At 33.6% G+C, this 16,127-nt stretch overlaps 1 long non-coding RNA gene across 2 annotated transcripts in view; it reads right to left on the bottom strand.

Annotated features, from left to right (window-relative positions):
- The window catches only part of LOC127549607 (uncharacterized), a 31,056-nt gene extending 16,862 nt beyond the window's left edge, over nt 1–14,194 (bottom strand). Inside the window, exons 1-3 of one of the 2 annotated variants that reach the window (XR_007950672.1) lie at nt 13,928–14,194; nt 12,688–12,804; nt 7,730–7,835 (exon numbers count right to left, since the gene is read on the bottom strand). This is a non-coding gene — a long non-coding RNA (uncharacterized LOC127549607). The remainder of the gene's footprint in view (nt 1–7,729; nt 7,836–12,687; nt 12,805–13,927) is intronic. The other variant, XR_007950673.1, reaches the window with a different exon arrangement.
- Nucleotides 14,195–16,127: the final 1,933 nt, after the last annotated feature.

The following is a 16,127-nucleotide window of genomic DNA, read 5'->3' as shown; positions in this document are numbered from 1 at the left end:
GCATGGTCTGGCATTGGATGACTTGAGGTTGGCAGATGCACAGGCAGTCCTGGCAGGAAAGTATAGTGACATCAAAGCCTGAAAAACTGGGGGAATTATGATGTCTTCTATAATAAGAAGAACAGTAAAAGAGGGTAAAGCTGTAGGAGGAAAAATAATGAGTTTCATTTTGAATGAGTTGAATTTAATATGTCTACTGGACATTCAAGTCAAGATATCTGGAAAACAATTAAAGATTTGAGATTGGAGGTCAGCAGAAAGATTTGGTAGGATAGGTAGGACAAGATAAGTAGATTTGAAAATAGCATTCAAATGGTAATTCCAATAATATTATAAAACAGTAGTTACCAAAACAACTTGGTACTGGTTTAAATAGATAAACCAATATGATAGACCACATATCAAGAAACAGAAGCAATCAAAGCCAGTAATCCAGGTTTTATAACCCCAAGAATATAAATTACTAGGGGAAGAACTCCCATGTTGACAAAAACTTCTGGGAAAACTGGGAAGCAATTTGTTAGAAATTAAATTTAGAACAGCATCTAAATATGAGTCAGCAGTGCTATGTAGCAGCCAAAAAAGCTAATGTGATCTTCAGCTACATTAAAAGAGACAGCTTCCAGAAATAAGGAGGTGATAGTTTCTCTACATTCTGTGCTTGTCAAACCACATCTTTACAATTGTACTCACTTTTAAAAAGGCATTGATTAAAATGGAGTGCATCCAGAGGAAAGCACCAAGATGATAAAGGGCTTTAAGTTCATGTCATATCAGGATAAATTTTAGGAACTTTGAATATTTAACCTAGAGAAAAAAAAAGGACAATTGCTGTCTGCAAATATTGAAAGTCTGTATTTTGGAAGAGATATTACTTTTACTTTAGTTGATTCCAAAAGGGAAGAATGAAGGGTAATAACAAAAACAAACTGACAAAAAGCAAGTTTGGCCTTGATATTCAAAAAATATCCCTAACAATTAAGAGATAGTGGGTTGAACCCTGTTGACAGTCTTGAAGCAAAGTTAAAGTGGGAATTATTTTTGTATATTAGCTGTCCTAGATGGTCATTGAGGTGCATCACAACTATCAAATTCTGTGTTTCTATGATCTTGTGCCATGAAACACAAAAAATTCAAAATGGATACAGGGTCTGAATATAAAAATTGACATTATTTAAAAATCAGAAAATAACTAGATCAGAAAGCTTCTACAACTGAGTGGAGAAAAATTCATAACCAAACAAGGGATAGAAAAGGTCACAAAAGATAAAATATAAATTTGTCTCTACATAAAATGTAAAAACTTCTGTGTGAGTTAAACCAAAGAAGATAAGACTGAGAAAGTTGAATGGGGAAAATATTTACTTTAAATGTCACCATTAAAAGTATGATACCCAAGATATATAAGGGATTTACACAAAACTGTAGCACCAAGAGCTACTCCCTTATTAATAAGTGATTAAAGGATATGAATAACTCTTTAATGTTTTACTGATGTCTAATGCCTTTAAATCACAGTTAATTCCCATGCCTTCCAGACTGAACCCTTTTTATAATAAAGAAAAACAGCTAAGCACAAACTTCCCATACAGAAAACTTTTCTGGCAATGTATACAAGATTCTTTCTTAATAATTCCCCACCTTCCTTCTATGAGGGAAGATTTGTATTTTGTTATCTTTTTTTCCTCCCAAAGCTTTTGCTGGTCTTATCTTGAATCTAGTGTTCAACTTCTTTTAAAGATCTTTTCACTGATATTACTATAACTATGTCTATTGTTCTCATTTCTTTGTTCTTCATTTTATATTAGTTAATGAAAATCTTCCCACATCGCTTTGACTTCCTCATATTCATCATTTCTAAGTGAAGATTCATAGTCATACACCATAGTTTTGTCGTTGTTCCTGGTTATTTGCTGCCACAAAGAGTTTGCTACTATAAACATTTTGGAAAATAGTGTATTTTGTTTCTGTGCTTGAATTCTTTGGGGTATATACCCAGTAAAGCAATAACTAGATAAAATGGTATGAATAGTTTAATTTTTTTTCGTTTTTTTACAATTCCAAAAAGAAATCCAAGAGAATTGAGCTACTTTGAGTACAGTCAATAAAATTTTAGTTGGTATGTATTTCCATAGATTTTCATTATTGACTATTATTTTTTCATCTTTGACAATTTGCATAGACTGTGATGAAACCAAAGTTTTAATTTTCATAGTTTTTACTTTAAGTGACTTGAACAAGGTTATGAGTGTAAAGATTGTTTAAGGAGGGCCCATTTCCAGAAGCCTGTGCAGATATTATGTCTAATGCTAGATCCTGTGAAACTTTTGTGTGTCAGTTCCTGGTTATGATGTCTCAGATTTGATATATATGATGATACAATGTCTTTTAATCAATTCTAGAAACAGAAGAAACAATGACCTGTGTATGATTGAGGTGGAGTTAAGTGTGCATACAACAGTTGGAACCCAAGTATCTCAGTCTATTTTCATTTGTGAAAGACAGAAGTGATATGAGCTTCTGGGTAAAGGAATGGTAATCATCACGTTGTCCCATTCAAACAACTGTGGTCATAAATATTTACACCACTGTTTCTTTTAAATTTATTCTTTTGTGACCTTAGGTGCATGTATATTTTGAGAGGAAAGTTTCTAGGCAGCCTTATGAACCTAGGATAATCAGAAACCCCAAACAGTCTTTGAACATGGTGACAGTGGCCAATGGAATGGGTATGGCTAATGATTGGTAACATCTTTATATGGACCTAGAAAGAGGATTGGTTATAACTTTAGGAATTATTACCTTTCCCAAAGGATTGAAGAGCGGCTATGGATTCTGAAAAGTTTTCAAAGCCCATCAAAGAACTACACATAAATGGCATTTCATTAGTACTCTATAAAGGAAAAAAGGATTTCTATGTCCAAAAATTGAGAGGCACTCATTTTCTACCTGTTTTCTGCACATTTGCCTCATCACCATTGTACATGAAGTTTAAGCCTACTTTTTATACAGACCTTGTAAATGCAAAGAAGAGACTATATCTCTGGGTTTGGAGAGTGAAGTAAGAAGGGAGGTTTACAAACTGTTCATATTATTTCACTTAATAAATGCCTTTACTAAAAATTAATTGAGATTATTGACTGATAATTTGGAGAAAACACACTCATAAAGATTCATGAACAATAGTAACAAAAAACCTCACAGAGTTATCTCTGATCAAGAGTGGTTAAAGGCAGCTAAGCTCTGAACACCTGACTCACGAGTGTGAACAGAAGTTTTCTTAGCCTAAAAAGAGAATGCTATAGCTACATACAGATTTTTTTCAATTTGGAAAATTGTTTGGTCAAATACTTTGACTACTATTGGTCAATAGCCCTTGCTGTTACTTATTTGTACCAGTTTGTTTTATATTTTGACTGTGCAACCGTTATTAGTGATATTTCATTAAGAAAATATTTCCTTTACAATTGTTCTTCAAAATTTCTTTATTGATTTTATTCTTAGGAAAATATTTTTTTAAATCACAGAGGCAATCAAAGATTTCTTCTTTCCCTTGATTTTGTCAAGAATTCTCCCGCTATTATGGCAGAAAATATTGTTCTCTTTCTCTTCTAATTTTCTATTCTATAACCTATCACATTCAAGTTATATATTAATTTTAATTTGGTATATGATGAAACTTATTAGCCTAATTCTAATTTGTGCCTAAACAGCTTCTAAAAGAACTTCAAACTATAAATAATGACAAAAATAATCAATAATAAATAGAAGTGAATAGATAATGAAATAGATCCTGCTACTCAAGGCAAGGAGATAGGGATTTTTTATATCAAAACACAACATATAGCACCATATGAAGTGATATATGTATTATTCCCCCTGTATCCTAAGAAGGGCTTTAATCTGCAGAGAGAGTTTCTCCTCCACACCCAGGGAAATAACTGTAAAGTTTTTTATATATATAAACTTTTATAGAGATATAGATATAGATATGTGTGTATATATATAAACTTATATAGGGATATAGATATAGATTTATGTGTGTGTATATATATATATATATGGATATAGATATAGATTTATGTGTTTGTGTGTATATATGTGTATATGTATACACATATATACACACAAAATCAACACTAAGATATGGTAATTCATGCCATTTTGATAGTCTATGAATCTTTCTGCTTAAATGACTTAAAGAAGTGATATTTTATAGGTTTTTTTGTAGATTTCTGCAAACATTTGGAAGAAATGTTAGAAATAAATCTAGATATTGAAGAAGTTACCCCAATCAGTTATCTCATTAAATTCATATACAATCTCTCTTATCAATATCATCCCCACAAAAAAGAAAAAACTAAAAGCAACTTAGCATGGTTTTCAATAAATATCAAAAGTGAGTAAAAAAATTCAAGAACTTTATTTTTCCAAACTGAGTGGTTGTTTCCTCAGATCTAATGGCAGAATGAAAGTTAAGTATCACTTTACATTAAGATAGCATAGTATAATTGAGTGCTCTTTGAAGGGATTGTGTGTGTGTGTCTGTGTATGTGTGTGAACATCAAGATATATATTTCATGATTCGTGAGAGCAAGCATTAAAAGTTCTGTTTCAATTTTTATCTAAAAATAATAAATTATAATAAATTTACTAATAATTAAACATACAATCACTCCCTTGATATTGGCATTAGTTCTTGGTGCATATGTCAACAAAGGGAAGGATGTCAAATATGATATATGAAGTGTAATGAGGGAAATATAGAATTTCTACACTATGGAGCTTAATAGTAATATGGTTCTTATTTATACACTCATTCTCAATATACTTTACATGTTCTGAGTTAAGTATATTTACATATTCTATTTTAATTAAACTAACCCTCACAAAATAGAAGTATTCCATACAAAGATTCCTGCAAATAAACTGTTGATTAAAGAATTTGATCAAAATGTGCAAAACTATCAGTTATTTGAAATATGGATTGTCATACACTGTAGGTAACAATGAAACCTCATCTTAAGTATATTTTATAACCTGTATATTAGTTAATAACAGCATATCTATTGTGACTAGCAGAACTTTTAAAAACTAGGCTTTTATTGATGAAAATTGTTTGGTCAAATACTTTGACTACTATTGGTCAATAGCCCTTGCTGTTACTTATTTGTACCAGTTTGTTTTATATTTTGACTGTGCAACCGTTATTAGTGATATTTCATTAAGAAAATATTTCCTTTACAATTGTTCTTCAAAATTTCTTTATTGATTTTATTCTTAGGAAAATATTTTTTTAAATCACAGAGGCAATCAAAGATTTCTTCTTTCCCTTGATTTTGTCAAGAATTCTCCCGCTATTATGGCAGAAAATATTGTTCTCTTTCTCTTCTAATTTTCTATTCTATAACCTATCACATTCAAGTTATATATTAATTTTAATTTGGTATATGATGAAACTTATTAGCCTAATTCTAATTTGTGCCTAAACAGCTTCTAAAAGAACTTCAAACTATAAATAATGACAAAAATAATCAATAATAAATAGAAGTGAATAGATAATGAAATAGATCCTGCTACTCAAGGCAAGGAGATAGGGATTTTTTATATCAAAACACAACATATAGCACCATATGAAGTGATATATGTATTATTCCCCCTGTATCCTAAGAAGGGCTTTAATCTGCAGAGAGAGTTTCTCCTCCACACCCAGGGAAAAAAATGTAAAGATATTTATCAGATCTTAAACTGTATTATAAGGCAGTAATTATCAAAACTATTAATGTTACGGGTTTAGCAAGAAGAAGAAAAGTGTTTTTGTACCATCAGTAAATAAAATAAAAATATATATTTAAGATATTTATTTCATTACTTCACTTTCCTAAATTTCCTATTTGTATAATATTTTATAATATATATGTACATATATTTGTGTGTTACTACATTTACATAATTTAGAAACTGGAACTGAGTTTATGAGGTCAGTGATATAAGGAACATATGGATAAGTAAACTGCTTTTACCAATGCAAGTTGGTGTTAAGAGAATTGCCTACAATACTTCAAAAGCAAATAATTTGTCCAAACTCATTTGACCAGAAGATGTCAAAGTAAACTTAAACCTAGATCTTTCTAGCTCAGAAGACAGTTGTGATCCAAAATTCCTACTTCTAATTGTGATGAGGTGATTTTGAAATCCTTCTCAGCATTGGTAGTAGGAGATTATCAGAAAAGTTATCACATAAATAAAAGTGATAGCCTCTAGGAGATGAGCATTCATAATAGTGGTTGCTTTGGCATCTTTTGATATAAATTTTTCCTATTATGGTGAAGGTAAAATTTAACAAGTACTGTATTTTTTACCCATTAATATGTAATTGAGCTATATAAGATTTATTAATAGAAATAGACAGACAGATACATTTACGGATGGATGGAATTTGGGAGCATAAAATTTTTAATTGCTAAGGATAATCAAAATTTAGCAATTTAATTGCTAAGGATATAAAAAAAATTTAGATTCCATTGGTATGCAAAAAAAGAATACTAAATGTGAAATCATAAAATAAAATTTAGGTTCAAAACTTAATTCCCATATTTACTAGTGAAATAACTTTTAGGCAAAAAAATTAATTCTTCTAAATCTCAATTTCCTTATCTTCTTGGTGGGAGTTATAATACTCAAACACACACAGATGTTTAAAGAAAGGACTTTGTAAATGTTAAATCATATTTTTTTAAATGAGGTATTTATTTTAGGCAGAGTTAAGCAAAGAGAACTATAAGAACTTGCTTCATCTAAATTTATCTCCTTATAATTTTGGTGATTATCTTCTGGTTTGCCAGCTGGATGCCATGGGAAATTCCATTAGCTGGCTTTCACTAGCTTAGGTCTTATTATAGTTTTAAAGTTGGAAATGACTCTAAAGTGTCATATAGTCCAGTCATTTCATTATACAGATGAAATAACTGGGGCCTGAAAAGCTAAAGTTATTTGTCTGACATAATTTGTACACATAAAGTATCTCTCACTCCGAATCTACCATTTTCTCCAAGGGGCTTCTCTTCACTTAGGACATAATCTGACAGTTTTCGAGCATGTAAAAAAAATGATGCAACAACAGGTGCTTTGCAGATTATCTCTAGTAGTTTTATTAATAATATTTCAATAAGCAATGTGCTAGAATTGATCTAACAAGGAGAAAACCTATTACTGTCATCAGAGCCTCCAAGAACAAACAGATAACTCTTGATTCAAAGATGTTGTTCATATAGTAATCTTTTTTTATGGTAGAGTGGAAATCTGTAGTTGTGATGAGAAAATCTGTGGTTAAACATTAGCTCTGACTTATTGTGCACTTAATTTTGGACAGATTATTTTGATTATTGCTTATTTGCTTAATTGGACAGATCTCAGTTCCACCATCTATAAAATGAAAGGTTTCATCTAGATTTATAATCCCCCTTCCAACTTTAGATTATATGCAATACTCTTTCATATGCTACTGTTTCTGTTTAGGAAACATTAAAATATTATTAGTGTTGTGCAAAGGAATGACTTTGGCAAATAGATTGGAGCAATATGTTAAGAAAAAATAATCGCCAAATATTATATCAATGCATTTTTGATAGAATAGTAACATCATCCCTTGACAAAGACACCTCTAACACAGAGAGAAAAAAACACAGAGTCTAATGACAGATGCACAACATATTTGTTGCTATGGTACCTTGAACAAATCAGTTGACATCCCTGGGCCTCAGCTTCCCAGGTACTATAGGTTTTCCTTGGTGTTCAAAGATGAAATAATTCACAGTATTATTAAAGAGAAGAGCCTGGAAAAAAAGAGAAATAAAGAATGACTCATAGCCCTTTCTACATCTTCAAAATGTGCTTTCGTTTGTGAAAAGCTGCTGTAAATGTAGGCACTTTGGTCTCCATAATGTTTTTGTTCAGAAAGAGACGTCCCATCTGTGATTTCTGGGTGCCAAGAGAATCTGTTAGTTGTTGCTATTTCCCAGCATGCCACAATTTGGCTGCTTTACTTTAAATACATTGGTGTGACCTTCTAGAATGGTTTCTGTTCTTTTGACTTAAGATCCCAGTTCAATAGTTTTTCAGTTATATCTGACTCATCATAACCCCATTTAGGGGGGGTTTCTTGGCAAAGATACTAGAATATTTTGTCATTTCCTTTTCCAGCTCATCTTACAAATGAGGAAACTAAGGCAAATAGGATTAAGTGACTTGTTCAGGGTCATAGAACTAGTAAGCATCTGAGGATGAATTTGAACTCGGGAAAATGAGTCTTCCTATCTATATAAGAAATGATACTGTTTGGTGATAAAGTCATTCTCTAAAATCTCATCATAGCATTAGATAGACTTGGATTCTAAAAAGTTATGCTTGTGAAGCATAAGCTCTGGTGGACCATAACATGCTACAAAAACTTTGAATATGGACTTGATAAAAACTTGATATGTACCATCTGAGGACCAGACCTAACTAAGTTCAGAGATGCTTCTTACTAAAAGGCAGCCCTTCAAATGCATGGGTTTGAGGCAGCCATGCAACCTCTGGAAGATTAATACTAAGGAATGAACTATTTACAATATACAAAATGGAATAAATAGCCACCAGCAACATTATGGATCTTCCAAAATATAAAAATTTATTTCTGACACCAGATCCTATGCCACTCAGCAGAGTTATATCCTATATTGATGTGAAGTATGTAGTCTAGGATTTTTCACAAGTGTTCCTAGACAATATTATAATAATGAAAATACCACTGGATTTAAGAGTCAAAAGTCCTTCTTAATTCAAGTCAGGACTCTGTCTTTTGGAACCTTTTTGGTTCAATTCCTAGACTGGCTTCTATGCTACATAGCATAGGGAAAGAAAATTTACCATTATGAACAGTTTACTCATCTATACAATACAATTGTTACTTGTTCTACCTATTTCATAAAGCTGCCATAAAAATCACAAATTAGATATAGAAATCTAGTGATAAATTATATAAACTATTGAACTTCTTATTGAGATGTCAATTTGAAAAATTATATGAGCCTAACTCTCCTACAAAAAACTTAGAAAATTTCTGAAAAGAACCTCCAAAAGACCAATGATAAAGAAAACTAAAAAGAAATCAAAGTAGGTTTCTATATCCATGTCAAAATTACACAAAAAGAGCAGTATGAAAAGAAAGAGGAGCCATGTCAACAAAACTCCCACAAGTAAAGTTCAAGTGAGCTAAATCAATGAAAACTTCAAAAAATAGAGAACCAAACTCAAACTTCAGTCCTAGCCTAATAAACCAGGAGAAAATAATGGAACTAGTCCCCATATGTGGTTCACCGGGAGACATGGCATTGCCATATACTTTCTATATAATTGGGATTCCCAGCAGAAGATAGTAAAGTTAGCATCTGGGTGCTGATGAACATAGGATATCATGCAAGAGGCTTGACACAAGTATAATCTACAATATGGAACCTGCCAGGGAAATAGCAAGTAAGGAAAACAAGTCCTCATTGGGGAATATTGATGGAAAGGAAGACAAAGACCAATTGATGTCAGAAAAAAATGGACCATCCAGCAGACTGGCACAGAAGACAGTGACTGAGACAAAAGATGAAGCTTAATACGAAAAAAGTTTATTGAGTTCATGATCAAACTAGCATCCAAAAGAAAAGGAATAGCACAAAATAAGATCTATCCAATATATCTAAGAGTTCTGGAAAGAACTATTCTATGAACACAATTTCAAATGAAGAACAGAAGCTAAAATATGAGAAAACAAAAGAAAACATGAAACAAAATAAAATGGAGAAGGGCAGTATCTTATTGAAACTCTATATCTCTTCAATGTTTCACACGTGCTCCACGTAAGAAATATTTTGGCATCTGAGAAAAGAAGGATAAAATGCATCTAAGGCCAGTTTCATGGCAGCCAAAAAAAAACTTAATAAAATTATCATTGCTATAGAAAACTCAGAAAGAGAAACTCTTTCTACCAAAGTAGATAAGAATCTTCTCTACAACTTATAGTCTTATAGTAGAAAATCACATTTTAAAGATAAATTCAATTAGGGGTAGGAGAAGAGGATAAAGTCAAGCCAAGATAGAACTCACCTGGAGTGAAATAATAGTTTTTACTATTATTATTATTATTATTATTATTATTATATACATGGTACATTCCTTCAGAAGAGTTAGAAGTACTCTATTTTTAAATTTCTTAAAAAAAAAAAAACTTAGGCTAAACTGGTAAATTTGCAGATATTTTTATTCCACTTTTCCATATGAAAAAAAGGAAGGCACTGAGAAGTAAAACAATTTCCAAGAAGCCATACCAAAGTATCAAGACAGAATTTTAGTCCCATGGGCCCTAATTCTTTTCACTAGTCACAAAATCTGCATGTATCTATGCCATTTAAGATACTCTAATAAAAACTGAATAAAATAGAAGATAAATATGCAAAAATAATCAAGTTGGTAGAATGATTCTATTTTAGAAAAAAAGAAGAGAATACCACATTGGGGAAAAGAGATCATTAGATGAAATGCAAAGGCATCATTTGGAAAGAAAACCCATTTAAGACAAGGAAATTTTAAAAAGCTTTTGGCTACTTGAGATTGCAAAGGTACATTGCCCTCTGTACTAGAACTTATTATCTGAATTTATTCCTCCTTCCAACGTGTTAATCTTTAATTTTCAATTTAGCCATATTTATGAAGTTTAATGTTTTAAGCAAATAATCCTATTTTGAATTAGTTATTCTTTAATTTCAAAATTACTTTTGAAATTTCTGTGTATAGGTTATTATCACAAGTCACCACTATGACTCTCGGTTTTAACCAAAACTACATCAGCATCTTGGGTTTTTTATTCAGATACATCCCGTAACTCATATTTTGCACTCGCATAAAATGTGACAAATTATTGTTTGGAAAAAAAAAAGACTAAAATTTGAATATTGCTTTCATCCCAGTTCCCTATTCACTCAAATACCACATCTGTGTATTTCATGCCCCTCAAGAGAGCTGCAGAGTAGCTCCCATTAGAATAAGAAGAATTATTAGCTCCTTAAATGTAGATTAGTGAAGAAGAATAGATTCACTCTACTGCTTCTAATTTTAATTTCATCAAGATCTCAACGACTTTAATCTCATGTCATAACTTCATCAGTGTCTTTTTTCCTGACTCAATCAGATCCTACACTAATGTTTTCTGATGTACAAAATGGGAAATGACATTGTCCATCTAAACTAACCTGGGAAATGTGTATTTATGATAGAATCAAAATTGAAATTCAAGAACCTCTTTCATTTGACCTTTTTGATTGCAACAATAGTCTCAATGAAAGGGCAGACTCACATAAATTAAAGGGCATAGAGTGATCTTAATGTCTATGCATATTATATAAGAGACAGGATGCATATAAATTACTAATGTATGAAACTAATGCATATAAATGAACCACTAATCATGACTAGGTCACTCAAACTTTTCTCAAATTGATAGCATGAGCAAAGCTCTGCCTAGAATATGAACATTACAAACACTTTAAGACTGATTACAGTAAACCATATGTCTCCTTGGATTCCTCCTTTACTATAAAGTATAATAGGGACCATGGAGAAAAATTTAAAGCTAATAAACCAACCAAACTGTCAAAGATTTCTTGTGCAATTGAATGACAAATGTTAGTTATTTAAATAAAAAAATGCTCTAGAGATTTTGTATCAGCCAGGACTATGGATAGTTCCAAATACCTCCCATGCCTCTTTCAACATCATTCAAAATTATTCAACTTTTTTTCCCCACCAAACCAGAATTAATTTTGAAATATATTCTGGGAAGAATATATTTTTCTCTGGAGAAAGGAAGGTAGGAGTTTTTATCCTTTTTTAAATAGCATTGGTGAGTGGGTGGGAGTAGTGATACCACATCATTCCTAGGAGTTCTCTGTAATTCAATGTGCTTTTGCCAATGTGTAAGTAGTGGCCATGGATACATAACATATGTTGTGGTAGTGGTGATGGTGGTGGTGGTGGTAGTAGTAGTGGTGGTGGTGGTGGTGATGATGATGATGATGATGATGATGATGATGTTCAGTCATTTTATTTAGATTTGACTCTCTCTGACCCCATTTGGAGTTTTCTTGGCAAAGTGGATTGGTTTACCATTACATCTATCATGGTAAAGGCTTAAATTGAATTCAAAATCTTTAGGGACCTTTGAAAACTGAACATAGTTTAAGATTGCTTTGTGTCTTCTAAACATCAGCATCTGATTTTGATGCAGATTAAATTCTACCCAAAATTTAATTTTGCAAGCTCTTTAAATCTCATAATTTCACTTTATTATCCTTTTCAATTATTTTCTTTGGTTCCTACAAATAAGTGTTTGTCAATGTGATAGCTGGCTTCCTTTACAAGCTGCTAAAGATGATATACTCTGTTACATAGCCATCTCTAAACACTCCAGGTTTATAGGGGAAATTTGCAAGACCACAAATGTCTTTTCTAGAGAAAATCTTTATTGACTTCTACCCAGCAATCCTCTAAATTACATAAACAACCCCTCGTATTGATCTTAAAAGTTATGGTAATGCTACATTAGCATTTATTTCTCTTGATACATATTTAAACAGAAATTTCTTTTATGCTAGTAATTACCTGGTAATGCTGAATCAATCTGTAAAATGTGTTTCTAGGATGGCTTCAGAAAATCTTGTAAGAGTTCCCCTTTGCACAGCCAGCATTTCTGACAGTATAAGTCTGCTGGACTGTTACCTGGCATCATAGAACAAGGAGACAGACACAAGTCACATTTGACAGAGTCGGTGTATATATTGACATTAAGACAAGACACTTACTAATGTAATCTTTGGATTTATGATTGATATTCAGAAACTCTAATATTTCCCCAATTTAGCTGCAAATACAAGGAACATAGCTTATGTGAATTTATATTCAAAACCTTCACCTTCTGTAATCCATCTGGAATTAGAGATTATGAAATTTCAGCAAACATTTCCTTGTGATATAGTTTATGCTGGTCTGAAATCTTTAATTAATCACAATTGTATACTCAACTTTAATCAAAATTACTTTTAAGTTGTAATGTGATATCAAGTATGCATGTTTTGCATAATTTCTGAATATGAAATGTAAAAAAATGAAGTCTAAGATTTTACCTCCAATATAAAAAGTTATATATTTCTGATAAGAAGCATAATATAAAATGATTTTCATTGAATATAGTCTTTAATTAAAATGTATGGTACTTAACTGGACAATTTCTATGTAGATGAATGCTTACTGATATCATCTTCTATATTTAGAGAGATGATCTCTCCAAGAGGAAAATAGGCAGCCAATAAGGAGGATCCCATCAAAAAGAGAGGTAAGTTACTATGGTTACTTTCAAGGGCTTAAGTAACAGTGAAAAGGTGCTCCAAGCCAAATGGACCCATTCCAGAGCAGGACCATGATTGTAACATGCATTTAAACCAAACATAGCTGCTAAATCAGATTGGGGCTACATTCTGTTATTTCAGAATGACCTGTATGCATTCCAGGGGTTGTTGGCTGTCTTGAATCTCCCTACAGCACACACAGACAGCGCTGCAAAGTCAGACGGGTTGGTGGAGGGAGAGGGGATTTTTTTAAAAAGGAAAAGGAAAAAAACTTCTTCCAAAATCAAACCTAACAATGACATAGAGAGTTCTTAACATAAACCAGTCTTGGCTATTTACAAACAGAATAGCTCTCTATACAACAGAGAAGCTCTGACTTTCCAGCAGAGGTCCCAGACAGCATCCCTAGCTCTCCTAGCAAACCAAACAGTGGTTTGACTAAGTCAAAGATAATAATATCTAGAGAGCAGAGAGCGATAAGGAGTGGACTGACATACCTTGCAAGCAAGAGTCACCAACCAGGAGTCAGATATGTCCACCTGTTTTGCAAAGATGTAGGTGCTCTCCTTATGTTTTGCGTTTGCACTCTGTAGCCTTGTTTCAATTGGGGCTCTTGCTCTTCCCGCTGACTTGAAAAGAGAGCAGCAGTTCAGTCTCAGCAACAGCAGTGGAGGGCAGAGCGGCAGCGACAGCAGCAGCAATACCAGCAGCGGGACTCACAGCCCTTGGCTCCTGCAGGTTCTTTCAGTCACTGAAGCCGAACTCACCTCCCCTCCCTTAGAGCAGGAGGCGGACGCCCAGCTGTATCTCTTCTCGTATTGGACTAGAAGGAGCAGATGTTACCCCGTTGCTAAGAGAGTTGCTAGGAGGTGATGACGCCCCTCAGCATCTCAGAAGCAACTTGTGTAGGTTTGATTTTTTGGCCTGGGGTATCCGAGTAGAACTGAGGCAGGAAACAGCGGGTGGAGCATGGGAAGAAAAAGGCAGAAATAGGAGTAAAGGTAGTGACAGCCTAGGACGATGAGGAAATTTAAAGCTGAAAAGCGGGAAGTTGGAGATGAGATGGAGGGAGGGCTTGAATATTTAAATCTAACTTGGGGCCAATTTTTTTTTTCAATTCAGGGATCTGGTGGGAAAAAAGGATAGAGAAAGAAAGAAGTGTGCGAAACGTACATTCTTTCTAGACGATCTAATAACAGAAGTATTTGGCTTAACAAAGTAGTTTAAAAAACCTACTGTTTCTTTAGTCAAGCACCCTAAATAGAGGTGTGGGATTTTTCCCTCCACCTTTAAGTGGAGACAAGAGGTATCTACTCTCCAGTCTCATCAGGGCTCCCGAATGAAGTGCAGGATTCAAAGCCATCCTCTGGGAAAATCTCATAGTGTATCGACTCTACCACATGCCCGGCCCCAGCGGCGCCTCCGAGGCCCTTAGAGTCAGTTCCTGGTCTAGAGAGTTTGTCTCCAGGGAGTCTTGCTGTCAAGCCTGGGAAGGAGAGGCACAGTTCAGGGAAGGCTCAGTTTGGGTAATTTGTCCCATGCACTGAAGCAGGGAGAAATAGGGAAGGAGGGTAGAAGTGAGGATTGTTAAGAAAGTAAAAAGAGGAAGGGAAGAGATACATTCTCCTGTAGTCAGGAGGAGACAAGTTGTAGAATCTGGCGTTTATAAACCTCCAAAATATAGGAGAAAGAAATAGAGATCAAGAGACAAAGAGCTGGAGGATGAGACAAATAGAAGCAGACTGAGATAGTGACAAGCACAATAAGAGAGAGAAACAAAGAAATAGTGATAAAGAAGAGAGGGTCAGAAAAAAAAGAGAGAGGAAGATAGGAGAGAGAGAGAGAGAGAGGAGAGAGAGAGAGAGAGAGAGAGCGCAAGCTAGTTTCAACAGGTCTATTACTTGCTTGAGTATATCACCTCTGTAACCCTCAATCTTCCATCTGTAAAATGTGACCAATATCACTAATTAGCTTGCATAATGGATAGAGTTCTGGGCTGAGTCAAGAAGACCAGAGCTTGAATTTTATCTCAGATACCATAATAGCACTGTGACCCTGAGCAGGCCACATAACCTCAGTCCTTCATCTGGAAAATGGGGATAATAATAGAATCTACCTCACAAAGCTGCTGTTAGGATCAAATAAGATGATATACACAATGTGTTTTGCCAACCTTTAAGTGCTATATTAATGTTAGCTATTTTTATTACTCACAATACCTTGGATGGTCCAATGAAAATTGGCAAAGGGCCAGAAGCTATTACAATACTAGCTGTTAGAAATACCACTATCACCAAAAAGTGCTTCCCTTTCCTCTTTCCAACCCTTCACTTCAATGTATCTGAGAAAAGAAAATAGATATGAATTGTAGGGGTTGTCATGGAAGCAAATCAGATCTTGCTTCTGACATTCTCTTTCACTATTCTCACATCTCCAGAAAAATACATTTAGGACCAGGTTTCTCAGCCTGTGTCAAACCTGTTTCCTATGTACTACCTCTGACCGGCACATTACTCAAAGAAAGCTCTAGGACTTCAAAGGAGAAGCCCAGAACCTGCCTTATAAAGTGTCAGAGTAGCATCAGAAGTATAATTAAAAATGCCTTTGGAACACAGCCCTTGTCCAAAATAGCTGTCCTCCAGTGTTGGAAATATATTACTGTCATGCTGCCTGGAATTCCACCAATTAGAGAAGCTT

The sequence above is a fragment of the Antechinus flavipes genome, chromosome 2 (assembly GCF_016432865.1).
Source record: "Antechinus flavipes isolate AdamAnt ecotype Samford, QLD, Australia chromosome 2, AdamAnt_v2, whole genome shotgun sequence".
In the NCBI taxonomy this organism is placed as follows: Eukaryota; Metazoa; Chordata; class Mammalia; order Dasyuromorphia; family Dasyuridae; genus Antechinus; species Antechinus flavipes.
The sequence above is the reverse complement of the archived record's forward strand: the minus strand, read 5'-3'. Positions and strand labels throughout refer to the sequence as shown.